Source organism: Rhinopithecus roxellana, chromosome 8 (assembly GCF_007565055.1).
Source record: "Rhinopithecus roxellana isolate Shanxi Qingling chromosome 8, ASM756505v1, whole genome shotgun sequence".
NCBI lineage: Eukaryota > Metazoa > Chordata > Mammalia > Primates > Cercopithecidae > Rhinopithecus > Rhinopithecus roxellana.
Genome location: NC_044556.1, coordinates 138,461,834 through 138,479,674, shown reverse-complemented (window position 1 = coordinate 138,479,674; position 17,841 = coordinate 138,461,834).

Sequence of the window (17,841 nt, the reverse complement as noted above, 5' to 3'; positions counted from 1 at the left end):
TACTTGTACCTGTCTTTCTTGGGAACGTTTTCCACATATTTTAAAAAACTTGAGTGTTGTGATCTAAGCTGTATCTGAATTATGGGCTGCCTGAAGCCCAGTAACACTGTGATACTTGCAAACTAATAGAGGTCCTGTCTTTATGGTCTTGGATAAGATCCAGAAGAATTCTGTGGATTACCAGGCAGAGATTCTTGTTCTCTTCCCTTACTTTCTCCTGAAAAAATGGAGTTTCTCTCTCTGTTGTAAAGTACCTGGGGCTAGGGGTGGGATGACCCAAGCATCCCTGTGGCCACCACCACCAGGATTGTATTGATTCAGATCTGGCACATCACTGGGTCTTGCCCAAACCCTACTGTAACCACTCCCTGGCATCTGCTGATGTTGGCTCAAGTGCCTGGGGCTCTACAATCAGCAGTTGGTGAAACCAGCCAGGCTTGTATTCTTCCTTTCAGGGTGTAGAGCTTCCCCAGACCTCGAGTGGGTCCAGGGGTGCCAACTCTGAGCCAGGGATTGGAATAGGAAACCTTAGAAGTCTACCTGGTATTCTGTTTTACTGTGACTGAGCTGGCACTCAAACTATGGGACATATCTTTCCCACTATTCCCTCCCCTTTCTGCAGTCAGAGGAGCCTCACCCAGGGACCATCATCAGTGGCCCACAGGACATTGTCAGGTTACTGCTGATGTTCCCTTTAGGTCCAAGGGCTTGTCAGTCAGCTTGTGATAAATGCTACCAGGTGTGCAACTCACCCTTCAAGGAAGTGGGCACCCCTCTGTGGGCAGGCACCAGCTGAATTCAGGCTGGTTTTGATTCATTTGTGACAGAACATCCTTGAATTTAATCCAATGGCTCACAATTGTTGTGCTCTCCCTCTCCTAAGTGCACAATTTCTCTCTCAATGCCACACAGCTGCTGTTGGAGATGGGAGAGGAGTGGCATCCCTGATTCAAGGCTCTTTCCGACCATCTTTAGTTCTTCTTTTTATGATATGAAGTTAAAACCAGGTATTGTCAGTACTCACGTAATTTCTGTTTCTTCTTAAGGTGCCTATTTTGTCCAGGTACTTGTTAAATTGATGTCCTCTCAGTGGGGCCACATTCAGTGAGCCTTCTGCTTAGCTATCTTGTCCCTCTTCTCTGTTCCACCTTCTAATTTCAATAATTTTAAGCAAATTTTCTTCAAAGTTGCCTTCTCAACAGGCTGCCACATCCTTTTGTTTTATGCATATTTTGATAACATATTCAAAAGATTGTATTTTATTATTTAAATTGCCTCAACACCTTAAATATGTGGGACCTTACCTCATGACAGGTAAAGACAGTAAAGAAACAAAATCATACTGTAATGATCTTTCAAAATATTCATGCCAATTTTATTCTCACATTATATTTTATTATCTCTAATTTCCATCTTCCTTGGAACATCTTAGCTATACTTTATTGTAAAATTTATAGCATAATCACTATGTCAAGTTAAACAGTATAAGTACACTGATTTAGCCATATTGCTTTAACCTTTAGAAATTACAGCAATAACCTCATAAAAAAATTCAGCAATTAGGCTCAAATTATGGCTATGTATTTCGCATAATACTTAGTAGTTTATTAATTAATACGAGAGGCAGATAATAAAATATGAATCCTTATTTTCCTAAAAAACTTATTTATGAATAAAACTCAGTCTTATTTTATAAGCATATAGCCTATAACTTACTGACTGACATTAACAGACCCAGCCTGAATGTAGAGAATAGATGTATAGATCACCCAATAACAAAGCTTGTACATTAGTCATTTATACACAGTAGTGGTAGTTGATACGTACAATAGACAGATTGTTACATTTTTTGAAACAAACAGAGAAAATATCTCTTAAAGATTATAATGATTTTTTTTTCACAAATTAGATATATTTTTTTCTTTAAGGTACTTCTAAGTGATAAATAAGATCACATAGAAGAATTATTATGAATCTCAGAATACCAATTTCTGGTTTTAAAATGTATAATAAATGTTGAAAAAAAGACTGAAATAAAATACAAATTTATAAAGGATAATAATTAAGGAAAATTTTATTGATAGATTTTTCTTTTTGATAAACCCATTATTTGTTGGAACCATAAAATAATGTGAACAAGTCATTATATATGCTTATTTTTTCTGTTATTCTACCTTTTAAAAATGCATTACCTCAAAAAATAGAAAAATATTTCTAAAAGATAAAATCCATGTTTCTTTGTGTCTGTTAATAGTAAAGTATGAAAATGCTGTGATGTGGTTTGGCTGTTTCCCTCCCCACTCAAATTTTGAATTGTAGTTCCCATAATCCCCACATGTCCTGGGAGCAACACAGTGGGAAGGAGGTAACTGAATCATGGAGGTGTTTACTCCTATGCTGTTCTTATGATAGGGAGTGAGTTCTTACAAAATCGGATAGTGTTATAAGGGGCTTTTCCCCCTTTGCTCAGCACTTCTCTCTTCTGCTGCAATGTGAAGAAGGATGTGTTTGCTTCTCCTTCCACCATGATTAGGTTTCCTGTGGCCTCCCAATCATGTGGAACTGTGAGTCGATTAAGCCTCTTTTCTTTATAAATTACTCAGTCTTGGGTACGTCCTTATAGCCGTGTGAGAATGGACTAATACAGTAAATTGGTACCAAGGGAGTGGGATGCTGCTATAAGGATACCCCAAAAATGTGGAAGCAACTATGGAACTGGGTAACTGGCAGAGGTTGGAACAGATTGGTGAGATCAGAAGAAGACAGAAAAATGTGGGAAAGTTTGGAACTTCCTAGAGACTCATTGAATGGCTTTGACCAAAATATTGATAATGATATGGACAATGAACATCAGACACAGGTGGTCTAAGATGAAGACGAGAAACTTGTTGGAAATTGGAGCAAAAGTGACCCTTGTTATACTTCAGCAAAGAGGCTGGCAGTATTTTGCCCCTGTTTTAGAGAGTTGAAACTTTGAACTCGAGAGAGATGATTTAGGATATCTGGTGGAAGAAATTTCTAAGTGGCAAAGCATTCAAGAAGAAGCAGAGCATAAAAGTTTGGATAATTTGCAGCCTGATGATGCAATACAAAATCATTTGCTGGGGATAAAGAGTGCTGCAGAAATTTGTATAAGTAACAAGGAACTGAATATTAATCACCAAGACAATGGGAAAAATGTCTCCAGGGCATGTCAGAGACCTTCACTGCAGCCCCTTCCATCACAAGCCTGGAGGCCTAGGAGGGAAAAATGGTTTTGTGGCCCAGGCTCGGGGTCCCCCTGCTCTGTGCAGCCTCAGGTCATGGTGTCCTGTGTCCCAGTCACTCTAGCTGAGGGCTTAAAGGGGCCAAGGTACAGCTGGTACCATTGCTTTACGGGATGCAAGCCCCAAGCCTTGGTGGCTTACATGAAGTGTTGGGCCTGCAGGTGCACAAGAGTCAAGAATTGAAGTTTGGGAACCTCTGCTTAGATTTTAGAAGATGTATGAAAATGCCTAGATGTCCAGGCAAAGTTTGTGGCAGTGGCAGAGCCCTCATGGAGACTCTTTGCTAGGGCAGTGCAGAAGGGGAATGTGAGGTTGGAGCTGCCACACAGAGTCCCTACTGGGGCACTGCCTAATAGAGCTGTGAGAGTAGGGTCACTGTCCCCCAGACCCCAGAAGGGTAGATCCACTGACAGCTTGCACTGTGTGCCTGGAAAAGCCACAGACATTCAATGCCAGCCTGTGAAAGCAGCTGGGAGGAGGGTTGTATCCTGCAAAGTCACAGGGGCAGAGCTGCCCAAGGCCATGGGAGCCCACCTTTTGCATCAGCATGACCTGGTGTGAGACATTGAGTCAAAGGAGATAATTTTGCAACCCTAAGATTTAATGACTGCCCTATTAGATTTCAGACTTCAATGGGGCCTGCAAGCCCTTTGTTTTGGCCAATTTCTTCCATTTAGAACAGGTGTATTTATCCATTGCCTATACCCCCATTGTATCTGGGAAGTATGTAACTTACTTTTGATTTGACAGGCTCATAGGCTGAAGGGACTTGTCTTGTCTCAGATGAGACATTGGACTCAGAATTTTGGTTTAATGCTGGAATGAGCTAAGACTTTGGGGACTGTTGGAGAGGTATGTTTGTGTTTTGAAATGTGAGGACATGAGATTTGAGAGGGACCAGGGGCAGAATGATACGGTTGGCTGTATCCCCACCCAAATCTTATCTTGAATTGTAGTTACCAGAATCCTCACGTGGCATGGAAGGAACTCAGTGGGAGGTAATTGAATCACGGGGGTGATTACCCCCATGCTGTTCTTGTGATAGTGAGTGAGTTCTTACAAAATCTGATGGTTTTATAAGGGGCTTTTCCCCTTTTCCTCTTCACTTCTCTCTCCTGTCGCAATGTGAAGAAGGATGTGTTTGCCTCCCTTTCCACCATGATTGTAAGTTACCTGAGGCCTCCCCATCCATGTGGAACTGAAAGTGCATTAAACCTCTTTCCTTTATAAATTACTCAGTCTTGGTATGTCCTTATATTAGTGTGAGAATGGACTAATACGTGCTGGAACCAATGATACAGTTTCAAAATTTTATTTGAAAAAAGTAATGAACCTTATTAAAATAAATTATTTGAATTACATTTCTATTCCACCAAAGCCAACATTATCACAAAATATCTGTTTTAAGAGTCTCTAAATTCAATGTTTTATGGATCTGATAATAATATAAAGGTATGGACTTACTAAGACAAACATGTTTAGAAACATTTAATGACACTTCTAAACACAAATTGTTTTATGTAATTTTATGTTTATCATAGCAAATGTTATTTTTACATATAGGTTAAGTAAGACTTTTACAAATTATTCTAAATAAATATTCAACAATTTTTTTTAAATTAGGGAATGCCTTGATATTTCAATCAATTTCCAATGTAAGCCTACATATTTTACTTGTGCCAAAGAAAAACATATACTTTAGATACCACTATTATTCTTATATCAAAGGTGAGACAATATTCAAATAATTAAAGGAATTTCTTCTATTAAGAAAAACTAGCAAGAATTAAAACAGATGACAATGATCCCATTTTTGTTATATTGCTGGCATTTTGATTCACTCCAAACTTGTATACTAGTTTGTACCTTTACTCAGATATTTTTCATTAAGTTTAGAGAACTATTGCTGTAACACATTCACTATTGGAAACTACAGAATGTACAATATTCAATGAGATGTTTAAATACCCAGATTTCCTCAGAATAAATATCTACAAAGCCTAACCAGTGATATGCTCTGACTTAAGCCAGATATTCTGACACATTTTGAAGTGAGAAACAAATGTTACTCTGCATCTAAGACAAAACCTTAAAAACTAAGAATTAAGCTGAACAAACTAATTATAAAACTGAGTCAAAAATGTTTAGTTAAGTTGGAAAACCAGGGAGCCTAAAGCAAGCCAGAGAAGAGAGTCAGGGCTGTGCTGGGTGTAGCAGAGGCAAGTCTGTGGTTTACTTTCATCAGTCAGCACATCAGCCCAGCCTGAAGAAACAAGATCAGTTTGCTGAGACACTCATGCATTATTCCATATATTCGAGATGAAGTTTTGTAATTTTGTTACAGGACAACAAACTTACCGAATGAAAAATTGGTTAAGGCAGCTTTCTTTACAGATGCCATCTATTCTGTAAGTTTTTATGCACAGCAAACCTAAAACGCAGCATTCCAGAACTCATTGGTATTAATGTGTCATATGAAAGGTATCTAACAAAAAAAGGTGCCTCGTAAATACAAAGTGAAGGCTAGAACTATTGTAATTTGTAGCATTTATGAAAGAGAACTCTAAGTGTGGTATTACTGATCTGCATCTAGTCTTTCTGTCTCTACATAACCAACAGGAACATACATGTTTTGGCCTCTTTTATTACCTCCATCTACCCCTTTTTAAACTTTATTGTTATCTAGATATGGAAGTTTGGAATACAAAACTATTGATACCATGAATACTATCAGAATTGTTAGAGTAGAAAGGATAATTGTTCAAGCAAGCAAATAAATTCTACTTTGCCACTGTATGTGTTGGTTAAGATACTGTAGCATTTAACTTTGGTGTGTTAGAGTCTACCCCAAAATTCAGTGGTATAAATAACACCCACTTGTTTAGGTCACAATTCTGGAGACCCGTGATTTGGGTTTAGTTCAGCTAAGCAGTGCATCTGCTGGGAGTGACTTGGCTCATTCACGCATCAGCAGTCAGCTAGCAGTTGATGGCTTTACTCACATTCTCACATTTGGCAATTTGTTGTCAACTAATTCAATGGTAACAATGGTGTCTCTCATCATCCAGGGGGTCTCATCATCAAATAGGTTAGCTTGAATTGGTTCACCTACTGGCTATAGAGTTCCAAAAGTAGCAAGCATGAAAGCCTCAACTTCCCAATGCTTTGTAAGCTACTGCTTTTGTCACAATTGTCATGCCTCACTGGAGGAAGCAAGTCACGTAACAAATTCTGATTCATGGACTAAGACAAAAAATACCATTTGACCAAGAAATCCATTACTGGATATGTACTCAAGGGAATATAAACCATTTTATTATAAAGACACATGCATACATATATTCATTGGAGCACTAGTCACAATAGCAAAGACATGGAATCAACCTAAATGCCCATCAATGATAGATAGATTGAATTAAAAAATGTGGTACATATACACCATGGAGTGCTGTGCAGCCATTAAAAATAAAAGCCGAGATCATGTCCTTTGTAGGGCCATGTATGGAACTGGTGGCCATTATTCTTAGCAAATTAACTCAAGCATGAAAACCAAATACCATATGTTCTCACTTGTAAGTGGGAGCTCAATGATGAAAACACATGAACACACAGAGAAGAACAACAACGCACTGGGGCCTGTAAGAGGGCGGAGGGTAGAAAGAGGGAGAGGATCAGGGAAAAATAACTAATGGGTACTAGACTTAATATATGGGTGATGAAATAATCTTTACAACAAACTCTGATGACACAAGATTACCTGTATAACACACCTGCACACGTACCTCTGAAATTAAAATAAAATTAAAAATATAAATAAAATAAAATAAAGACAAAAGAAAATAGACTCCGCCTCTGATTGCAGAGGAGCAATAATTTGGCCACAAACTAGGAGAGCTCTAACTCAAGATTAACAAGTAGACACATTTGTTATCTCATGTAACTAGAAACTCAGAGATAGAGTATCCTTGAAAATTATTGACTTAGGAGCTCAAAACATGACATAAACAGTCTTTCAGATCTTTTCTAACTTGAAGAAATGCTCATGGTATATAAAGACCTGTAAAATAATGACCAGAGCAGGTGCAGATGTCTCCTTTCACAAAGAAAGAATAAAGACATCAGGAAATGGGAACGGGAAATAATTTCTGATGAATGGGAAAACTTTCCCAGAATCCCCCAAGGATCTCCTTTTATTTAACATTGGCTATATTTGTATTACAAAACCACTCCTGAAACCATCCTTTCATAGGAGATGAAATCATCATGACTATCTTAGACTGAACAGGTAGCAAGGGATGGATTAATTCAACAATGATTAATTGCATACCTACTATGCAAGCGATCTATGTTAGGTGCCTGGGATGTAACAACAAATGCAATAGTTTCATTTCTCATGGAGTTCACAATCTAGTCAGATAGACATATAATAAACAAAAACACATATAATGTACTACTGATAATAAAAGGCACTAAGGAAGGAAAAAAAGGGATAACATGAATATGTTGAAACATGATAATATTCTCTGGAAAGCCAGAGAATGGATTTTTTTTATAAGAGAGTTTAATAATGTCTTATTGATCAGGTAATCTTTGATCAGAGACTTGTAAAAATGAGGTACTATGCCATATGGTTATCTGAGAGAAATACTACCACTGCAGAGGGAAAACCCCTTGCAAAGACCAAGTCTGAAAGAGTCCAGAAGAAAAAAAAAAATGCCAATGAACTTGGATAGAATAATCTAGGGTTAGAGTGTTAAAAAACAAAAAGTTAATGGAGATAAAATCACATAGATCCTCATACACTACAATAAGGTTTTCATATGTTCCTCTAACTGAAAGGGAAAGGCATTTGAGGATTTTGAATTAAATTACAACGTATCTGAACATATTTTTGTATACTCTCTTATGTGGATAATAGACTATATGGGACAGGGACAGGGTTTGAAAGAGCAGAACATTACAACACTCTAGGTAAGCAACAATGGTATCTTCGGCCAAGCTAGTTATGACAGAGAGGTGTTATGGTTCTAGGTATATGTTAATGATAGAGCAGAGATAATTAGATGATGAATTTGATGTGCATTATAAAAGTAAACTCTGAGTTGTATATTCCTCATTTATAAAAGAACACATATTTCACAGTATTGTTGTAAAGACTATATGGTATAATTTATGTAATATTATATTCAATAATTTATTATATCCAGCCTTTCATCTCACCCTAAAGGATTATAATTCATTGTGCTAGTACATTGAATTTTTAGCTAATAGGTATTTTACATACCACGAAACTTCTAAATTAGGAGGTAGGGATGAATTTGAGTAAACCTTGGGAAATAAAGTTTAAAACTGAGTTTAAAGGTCAGGAAGGTATGAGTAGAAAACAAGAAGGCAAATGAAGTGTAATGAGATAGAAGTATTTGCTTCTAGGTCACATTGTTTTTATTGTTTTTTATTACTGATAATGTTAACTGGTTACCTATAAAGGTTAAATAAGAAGAATGCTCCCTTCTTCATCAAGTCTTGTCATTTGGGATGAATTGTAACTTTTCCCAAGGGCTCCAAATAATATACCTGTGAAATATTGTAGTGTAATCTCGAATTCAGCAGACTGGTTCATGTGACACTTTTCCTGGCCCATATCCTTCCCAGCAAGCGGACACTAGCAATATCTTTATCAATACATTTTGCTGCCTTTCATAAGTTCAGCTTTCTGTAAGGCTACTTATTTTATCTGATAACAGTGTGATTTTAATAAAACCATTTGTTATCTGAAATGTTAAATATTATTATCTGTCTTTTTAAATAAATTTTTGCAGTTATACTTAGTGTGTCACAAAAATCATTCCTTACAATTTCTACCTCTGCATTATTAGTATAAAATATGGCAAAAGCTGATATAAATGTATTTTCATAGCTATGGATTTAGTTTTAGGGTATAGCAATATTTGGTTTTACTATAACTTTCACTATAATACGGAATATTTTTTGTCCTCAATAAGATAATTCCTGATAATATGGTCACATTATTAGGGGTTTAAATGACCTTTCAGAGAAGCTAATTTGCTATGAAACATAATTTTATTCATAAAATTTGTATTTGTGAACTACAGTAATCTATATGTATTTCTTAATGATGCACAATATTATGTAATCTTTATCATAGGCATAGATAAAACTGATGAGAATTTACTTTTGTTCATTTTAATAATATTCCAGTAGAGATCTTCTTATACAGTCTCTCTCTCTCTCTCTTTCTGTGTGTGTGTGTGTGTGTGTGTATGTGTGTGCCTGTGTGTGTGTGTGTTTAAATTAATTCTAACCTAACAAATCAGGACATAAGTTCATTGTTTCAGTTTGAGTTAAATATCATAACAAAATTTTAGCACTCAAATTTTATATTCAAAGATAGATTTTGGCTACTGACTGTGTAGCACTTTAAGATAAAATGTGTTTATTTAGAAATTATCCTGACTGTTTTAATAAATCAGTGATGTTAAATGTCTTGAAAACAACATAAGTAGGCAGCATATAAGTTCTCTTTTCCACTGTGTCAGCCAAGCTCTGCAACTACATACATTTCAGTGCCACAGTATTTACAGCTTATAGAAAACAGGAAAGAAATGGTGTTAGTCTCTTTATAGAATCATATGTAGTCTCAGCAAAGTTGGAATAAAAGGATACCTACTTTTTGAGCATATGACAGTGATTTCAAAATTCAAATGTGTACATGTATCATATAAGTTGAACAACAAAATTATCAATAGTCAACCATTTTTACCCTCAAAAAATGGTAGTTTCCCATGGCTCAACCTAAAATGTGTGAAAATCTGAATATATGGAAAATCTAGGAAATATTCCATCTCTACTATGTTATTGTATGTATGAAAAGTTAATAAAATTCTGAGAACATAGAAATAAAAATAAAGTGAAGTAGATATAAAAAATCATCAAAATACTGAAAACCACAAATAACATTTATTATAATTCTTATTCCCTTAGTGAGTCCAAATTACTTAATATGCTTCATGCAACTTTTTCAAGTACAAGCTATTCTTGTAATTTCTTGTTGATGTTATTGACTTTCATGCTGCAATATGCAATATTGGCTTTATGCAATTTGAAGTCCTGAAGTTTGTCCTTAACATCTCTTTCCCTTTGGATGTGACTTTCCTCCCAGAGTTCATTCTTCCAAGACACATACAAAAACATATTCTCCTTTTGTCCTTGAATCTATAATATTATGAAATATATATTTGGTCTTGACTATTTCCTGACATACAACTCCTACAATCCTTGGAACATCCAAAGTGATGTCTTTTTGTATTGAATGATTTGACTAATGGCTCGCAGCTCCAAGGTAGCTTCAGGATGGAGACTGGTCACAGGAGTTTTATGTCTTATGTTCAAGTCTATAATCTACTTTGAGTTAATTTTTGTATATGAGGTAACATCAGAGTCCAACTTCATGATTTTGATTGCAGATATCCAGTTTTCCCAGCATTATTTATTGAAGAGACTATCTTTTCTCCTCAATTTAATATATATGCATGCTGTTGTCTCTAGAATCTGTATTCTGTCCATTGGGCTATATGTCTATTTTTAGGCCAGTATTATATATTTTTATTACTTTTATACCTTAAAAATCAAGATGTGTGATGCCTCAAATTTTGTCCTTTTGTTTTATTCTATATTTAATTGACATAATAATTGTACATATTTTTGGGACTACAGCGTCATGTCTCAGTGCGTGCATACAACGTATAATAATCAAATTAAGGTAATCAGTGTATCTTTAACCTTAAACATTTATCATTTCTTTTGGTGAGAAAAGTCAATATTATCTCCTCTATTGATTTTGAAATGTGCAATGTATTATTGTTAATTATAATCACCCTATTGGGCAATGGAACACTAGAACTTAAGCTGTTTGTCTAATTGTAACTTTTTACCCATTGGCCAATCTTTCCCCATTCACTCCACTCCACTACCATTCCAAGCCTCTGGTAAAAACCGCTTTACTCTATGAAAACAACATTTTTAGATTCCACATATGTGTGAGATCACTTGGTATGTGTCTCGCTGTGCCTGGATTATTTCACTTAGCATAATGTCTTCCAGGTTTATCCAAGACATAATTAGAAGTTGGGAACTTTCAGCCCATTCTCCCAACTTCCAGGGAGGGCATTAGTGCTGAAGGTTAAGTTGACGGTAAAGGCCAATGATTTAGTCATTCATGCCTATGGAACGAAGCATCCATAAAAATCCAAAAGGACTGAGTTTAGATGGACAGATAAACATACAGAGATTCCTAGAGTGTGTCTCCACTGAGAGGGCATGAAAGCTTCATGCTCTTTCCCACATAACCTCGCCCTATGCGTCTCTTTACCTGTATTCTTTGTAATATTTCCATAGAGTTAACCAGTAAATGTAAGCTAAGTGTTTCGCTGATTTCTGTGAGCCACTCTTGCAAAATCCAAGGAGGGGCTAGTGGGAACCTCAATTAATAGTTGATCAGTCAGAAGCATAAGTGACAACCTTAGAATTGGTGTCTGAAGTAAGAGCAGTCTTGTGGGACTAAGCCCTCAACCTAGAGGATCTGATGCTGTTTACAGGTAGATAGCATCAAAACTGAATGGAATTAGTGGTCACTCAGCTGGTGTCCACCGCAGAATTGACTGACTGCTTAGTACGCGGAAATAACCCCATATATCTAGGATCACAGAAGCATCATGTGTTGTGAATGGAAGAGGACAGAAAAGCAGTTTGGTTTTTCCTTTTCAGAGAAACCTATTAAAGACTCTTTCTGCCCATATTAGATGACAAAAAGAAAACCTAGAATTTGTTGGTTATTTCAAACTGGAGGGCAGAACATTTTAGTAGGAGTCCTGAACCAGAAATCTGAATCCAATGTAAATAGACCATTAAGATCGAAAAAGGCAGAAGTAGGGAGCAGTAGCAGGAATAGTTCAGTTCCTTGATCACTGCTACCAGGTCAGACTCAGAATTATGTTTTAAACAACTCTCAGTTACATTTGTATTAACACTTCAAATTTAAGCTTTGTTTCAGAGGGAGCAAAGACCTTATTGAAGAATGTCAAATAAAAGAGCAACCAGTATAACTACAAATCATTTATTGCTTATGAAACACACATTTATATTCACGTTGCTATTCAAATAATTTCATTAATTGAATAGTTAAAGGGCCATGCACTTAATTAACATGGCTCCTTAAGTAACTTGAGAACCAATAAGTGACTTTACCAGACTATATAGGAAAGATAGGCAGTGCTTTTTTTTTCACATTTTGATAGTCTATGCAGTGTCTTTGATTGCTCTTTACTCCTGGCCTGTGCATAAAAATGATATTTTGCTCATGAAAATGCTTCATCCTAAAGAGGCTAATGAGGTTAGGGTGTGATATGGTTTGACTGTGTCCCAACCCAAATCTCATCTTTAACTGTAGCTCCCATCATTCTCACATGTTGTGGGAGGGACCTGGTGAGAGGGAATCATGGGTACGGGTCTTTCCCATGCTGTTCTTGTGATAGTGAATAAGTCTCATGAAATCTGTTCATTTTATAAAGGAGAGTTCCCCTACACAAGTTCTTTTGCCTGCTGCCATATAAGACTTTCCTTTGTTCTTCCTTCATCTTCTGCCATAATTGTGAGGCCTCCCCAGCCATGTGGAATTGTAAGTCAATTACACCTCTATCCTTTAAAAATGACCCAGTTTAGGGTATGTCTTTATTAGCAGAGTGAAAATAGACTAATACAGGGTGACTTATGACATAGGTGAGATGGTCCACAGTCAGTTTGGTGCACTCCAGGGAAGCACAGAGAGACTGACATCATGGTTCTTAATGGTGGTGAGGTAGGCTGTACTTTTATGCCAACTGGGTGTTTTAGACACGACTTACCTTTTATTAATCTAGGGTTACATCACTCTTACTACTGCCTTTAACATTCTGATAAACAAGTGTGAGCACAACAGATGTTACTCTTTATATATTAAGCACAAACAGGTGCTTTTCTCTTAGGAGCAATACAGTCTATCTTTATCAAAGCCACAAAGGATATGAACAGATACTTCTCAAGAGAAGACATTTATGGCGTCAAGAAACATATGAAAAAAAGTTCATTATCACTGATCATTAAAGAATGCAAATCAAAACCACAATAAGATACTATCTCACACCAATCAGAAAGGCAATTATTAAAGCCAGGAAAAAACAGATGCTAGCGAGACTGTGGAGAAATAGGAACACTTTTACACTGTTGGTGGGAGTGTAAATTAGTTCAACCATTGTGGAAGACAGTGTGGCGATTCCTCAAGGATCTAGAACCAGAAAAACTATTTGACCCAGAAATCCCATTATTAGGTATATACCCAAAGGATGATAAATCATTCTGCTATAAAGACACGTGCAAATGTATGTTTATTTCAGTACCATTTACAATAGGAAAGACTTGGAACCAATCCAAATGCCCATCAATGATAGACTGGATAAAGAAAATGTGGCACATATACACCATGGAATACCATATAGCCATACATAAAAAAAGTGAGTTCATGTCCTTTGCAGGGATCTTGATGAAGCTAGAAGCCATCATCCTCAGTAAACTAACAGGGGAACAGAAAACCGAACACTACATGTTCTCACTCATAAGCGGCAGGTGAATAGTGAGAATATATGGTCACAGGGAGGGGAATATCGCACACCATAGCCTGTCTAGGGGTTGGGGGGCAAGAGGAGGGAGAGCATTAGGACAATTATCTAAGGCATGTGGGGCTTAAAACCTACATGACATTGATAGGTCAGCAAACCACCATAACACGTGTATACCTGTGTAATAAACCTGCGCATTCTGCACATGTATCCCAGAACTTAGAGTAAAATAAAAAGAAAATAAAAAAGAAATCAAGAAAAATAAATAAAAAATAAAACCTTATCTATGAATTGGTAGCCTAATAAACAACTAAATAGGTATATAAGTTTAGAGGATAAAACATGTTTGCATTTTTTTTTTCCAGGAAATTCTTCACAACCAACAATTCAGGTGAAACATTCTTTAAATGATGTATAAATTGTAAATATCACATGTGGTTTTCACTATACTAACGTCCAGAGTCTCATACATTTTCTAAGACCACTTAATGTTCTGCACAACAACTCAGAAAACTGAGACAGTATTAGAACCACATCTTCTGTTTCTCCTGGAGTACAGCAAAGTATAAAAAAAATTCTGAAGAATGGCTTAAATTGTATGATAAAAAGTTTTTCTGAATAAAACTTTTTGTTGCCTAAATGTCTGGATCAAAGAAAGGTTAGTGTTCCTTGTTCACAAAGCAGTCATAGTGTTGATTAATCCTTGACAAGACCAACAACTCTCACTTTTGGAGAAGAATGAACAACTTAAATTATTTTAGTATATTTGAGTAGATGTTCACGAAAGGCCTGATCACCTAAGATTATACAGTTTCAATATCTACTTTTAAAAAGTTTAGTTAATGAATTTCTTTCTTTCTTTTCGTAACTCAGGCCCTCCATTATGTACAGTTAGTGTAAAGATTTTACTTATGGAAAATTCTAATCTATCATATTGTTCTAGAGGTTAAGAAACCATTGATCATTGACACTGCATTAACTTTGGACAATTACAGTGCAAAGACATGGTTTCATGCTTTAGATTGGCTCCTTAGATACTTGAGTTCAGAGTTTAAGACTTGTTTAAGCTTGGTCTATGTTTTCCCATTTGAATGTAGAGCAAAAGACAAATATACAAAAAGACAAATTCAATAAAAACACAGTATTTATTATAATGGAGAAGTAGACTGAAAGTCTGAAAGGTCTCATTCATAGAGACATAAATCTAGGAGGCATAAATTCTGTTTTCTTTTTTTTTTTAACAGTTCTTTGAGAGTGTAAAATATTTCAGCTAGAACTTTTTCACACATACACTTTACTTTTAGATAGGTAGTAGTAATCGGAAAGTATCATAAGAGAGCATGAAGTCTCAAGGAGAGAGAACACTGAACTGAAAGAATCTGACAAAATTATTTTTGGTTAAGGACCATCTTCTACTTAAGAAATGTACATTTTTTGCTACTCAGTAGCACCCATTTAAGATCAATTTTGTTACTATTGTTTTTCATTGTTCCTTATAATTGGGCTGAATGGAAACTTCGTAGTCAATTGAACTAGTACTCTTTTATGATTGGTTGTTATAAAGATTTTAATTTGCAGTTGTAAGTCAAAAGATTTAACTATAGTACTATAGAAGTGTAGAGTATGTACTAAAAACAAGTGTGTTATTTTTTTCTGATGTTAACAGAAACTGTTTATTTAGATAGACAAATGCTTTCAAATGACACCCAAAAAGGTAACACTTCAAGGAATCCATACATTAACTGGAATCATTAAGAAAATACAAGTTTTTAAAAGTTTTAAAAAGTTGGAGAGATTGAAAATATAAAAACTGAGGAATATTTACTTGTGATAGTTGAGTTAAAAGGTCTTTAGTGTGTTTTTAATATTGAGTGTCAGGAAGTAATCATGATATATTCTCATAATCCAATTGATTATCTTTATTTTTCAAAGTGATAATTAAACATTGGCTTAGGGACTAGTACAGTTTGGTAATATTTTCAAGCCACACTTTTAATATTTCTTTTTAACTTTAGTTTAAACAAAAAATATATATATTGTGTGTGTGTGTGTGTGTGTGTGTGTGTGTGTGTGTGTGTTAAAAGCAAACACAGAGGCCAGGCACAGGGGTTCAAGTCTGTAATCCAAGCATCCTGGGTGGTCATGGCAAAAGGATTGCTTGAGCCCATGAGTTCACAAGAAGCCTGGGCAACATAGTGACACTCCATCTCTATGAAAAAAAAAAAAAAAAAGAAAGAAATTAGCTGGGTGTGGTGGCAGGTTGCTGTAGTTTCAGCTACATGTGAGTGAAAGAAGGGTCAAGGGAGCAGCGAACCATGATCATGCCACTGCATTCCAGTCTGGGCAACAGAGTGAGACACTGTTTCCATTTATATCAAAACTTATCTAGGAAAAATTAGGTATGAATACTTAGCCATGTGTGTATGTGACTTTAATACCATGGATTGTGAGCACTTTATTGACTCAGACCATAAAATTACATATAAAAGATGTTCAATAAACATTTATTGAATAAATACTATTTTCATTGTGTTCAACAGTAACTGAGATCATACATTTTATAAAAAATAAAATTATACATACATTGAAATTATTATTTTTTAACACCTTGAAGGAATCATTAGTTTGAAATAATTTGACAATTGGCAAAGTTGTAATTTTAGGAGAGCCAATTTTTTTTTTTTTTTTAATTTGGGTGGGAAAATTTCCCTGCTAACCTTGTTGTTTTTGAATTTTGCATTTAACATTAATCTGTAATATCAAGTCAATTCTTATGTATATTTTAGGGTTTGAGTAGAGAACTACCAATTGCAACTAGTTTATTGTGGTGATTGTATCAAGAAATGGTGATATATAAAATTTCCAACTACTTTTCAAAATATATATAAAATAGAAGTTCTAGGTTGTTTCATTTCACTGAAAAGTTGTGTAACAGATGCAGTGTATTACTGTGTAAGGAAGTACAGATTAAAAGTAAAGATACATGGTTTCTAACACTGACTTTGTCACTTAACCACCAATTTTGAATTTTTTCATACAGTAATGGAGCTAAATACTATTTTAACTATTTGCAGTGTTTGCAACAGTATCTGATAACTAATTTTGGTGAGAAAATTTTAAATTTAGTTACCAGAAGCTAGTTGAAAAGATGGATTTCACATTTAAAAATTCTTGGATAATTCTAAACAGAAAAAATGATACCATACTGCAGAACACAGTACTGGGAGGCATATTGGGAGGAAAACACCATATGAACCTGGTTTATAGATGATAAAGAAAATACGTCATTTAGAAAATGGAACATTTGGGGTTTTAATCAGGAGGCAGAGGAGAATGTTCCACATAAAGAGAAAACAAAATCTTTACGTGTATGTGTGATATAGGATCCAGGAAAAAAAGGAAAATCATACACAAGATTTTGTTTGGTTCGGTTTTACTTTCTTATTGCTTCTGGCTGGGAAGCTATAAATAATGACTCTGAGATCAAAATGAAATAGGAAAACAGTGGCTAGAAATGTATAATTTTATATTAAATTCAGATAGTTCTCTCTCTCTCTCTCTCTCTCTCTCTCCACACACCCACTTGTCATTCTCTCTGCATATAATAGGAAATCAATAGATACATTGTTTGAAAAATAAAAAAGTTATTGGAAAATGGAAGCAAATCTTTTTTTTTTTTTTTTTTTTTTTTTTTAATCCTTAGTTCTCGGGGCATGAGTTAATAGTTTTACCTTTCTTTGTTCCCTGAAAAATATTGGTCCCAATAAAATGACCTTTCAAATTTTCCCTAGAGCAGAGTGTAGACCAGAGGTCACAAATCTCTAGGCCATGGACCAGTACCAGTTCGTGGCGAGTTAAGAACCAGGCCACAGAGCAGAAGGTAATTGGCTGGTAAGTGAGAGAAG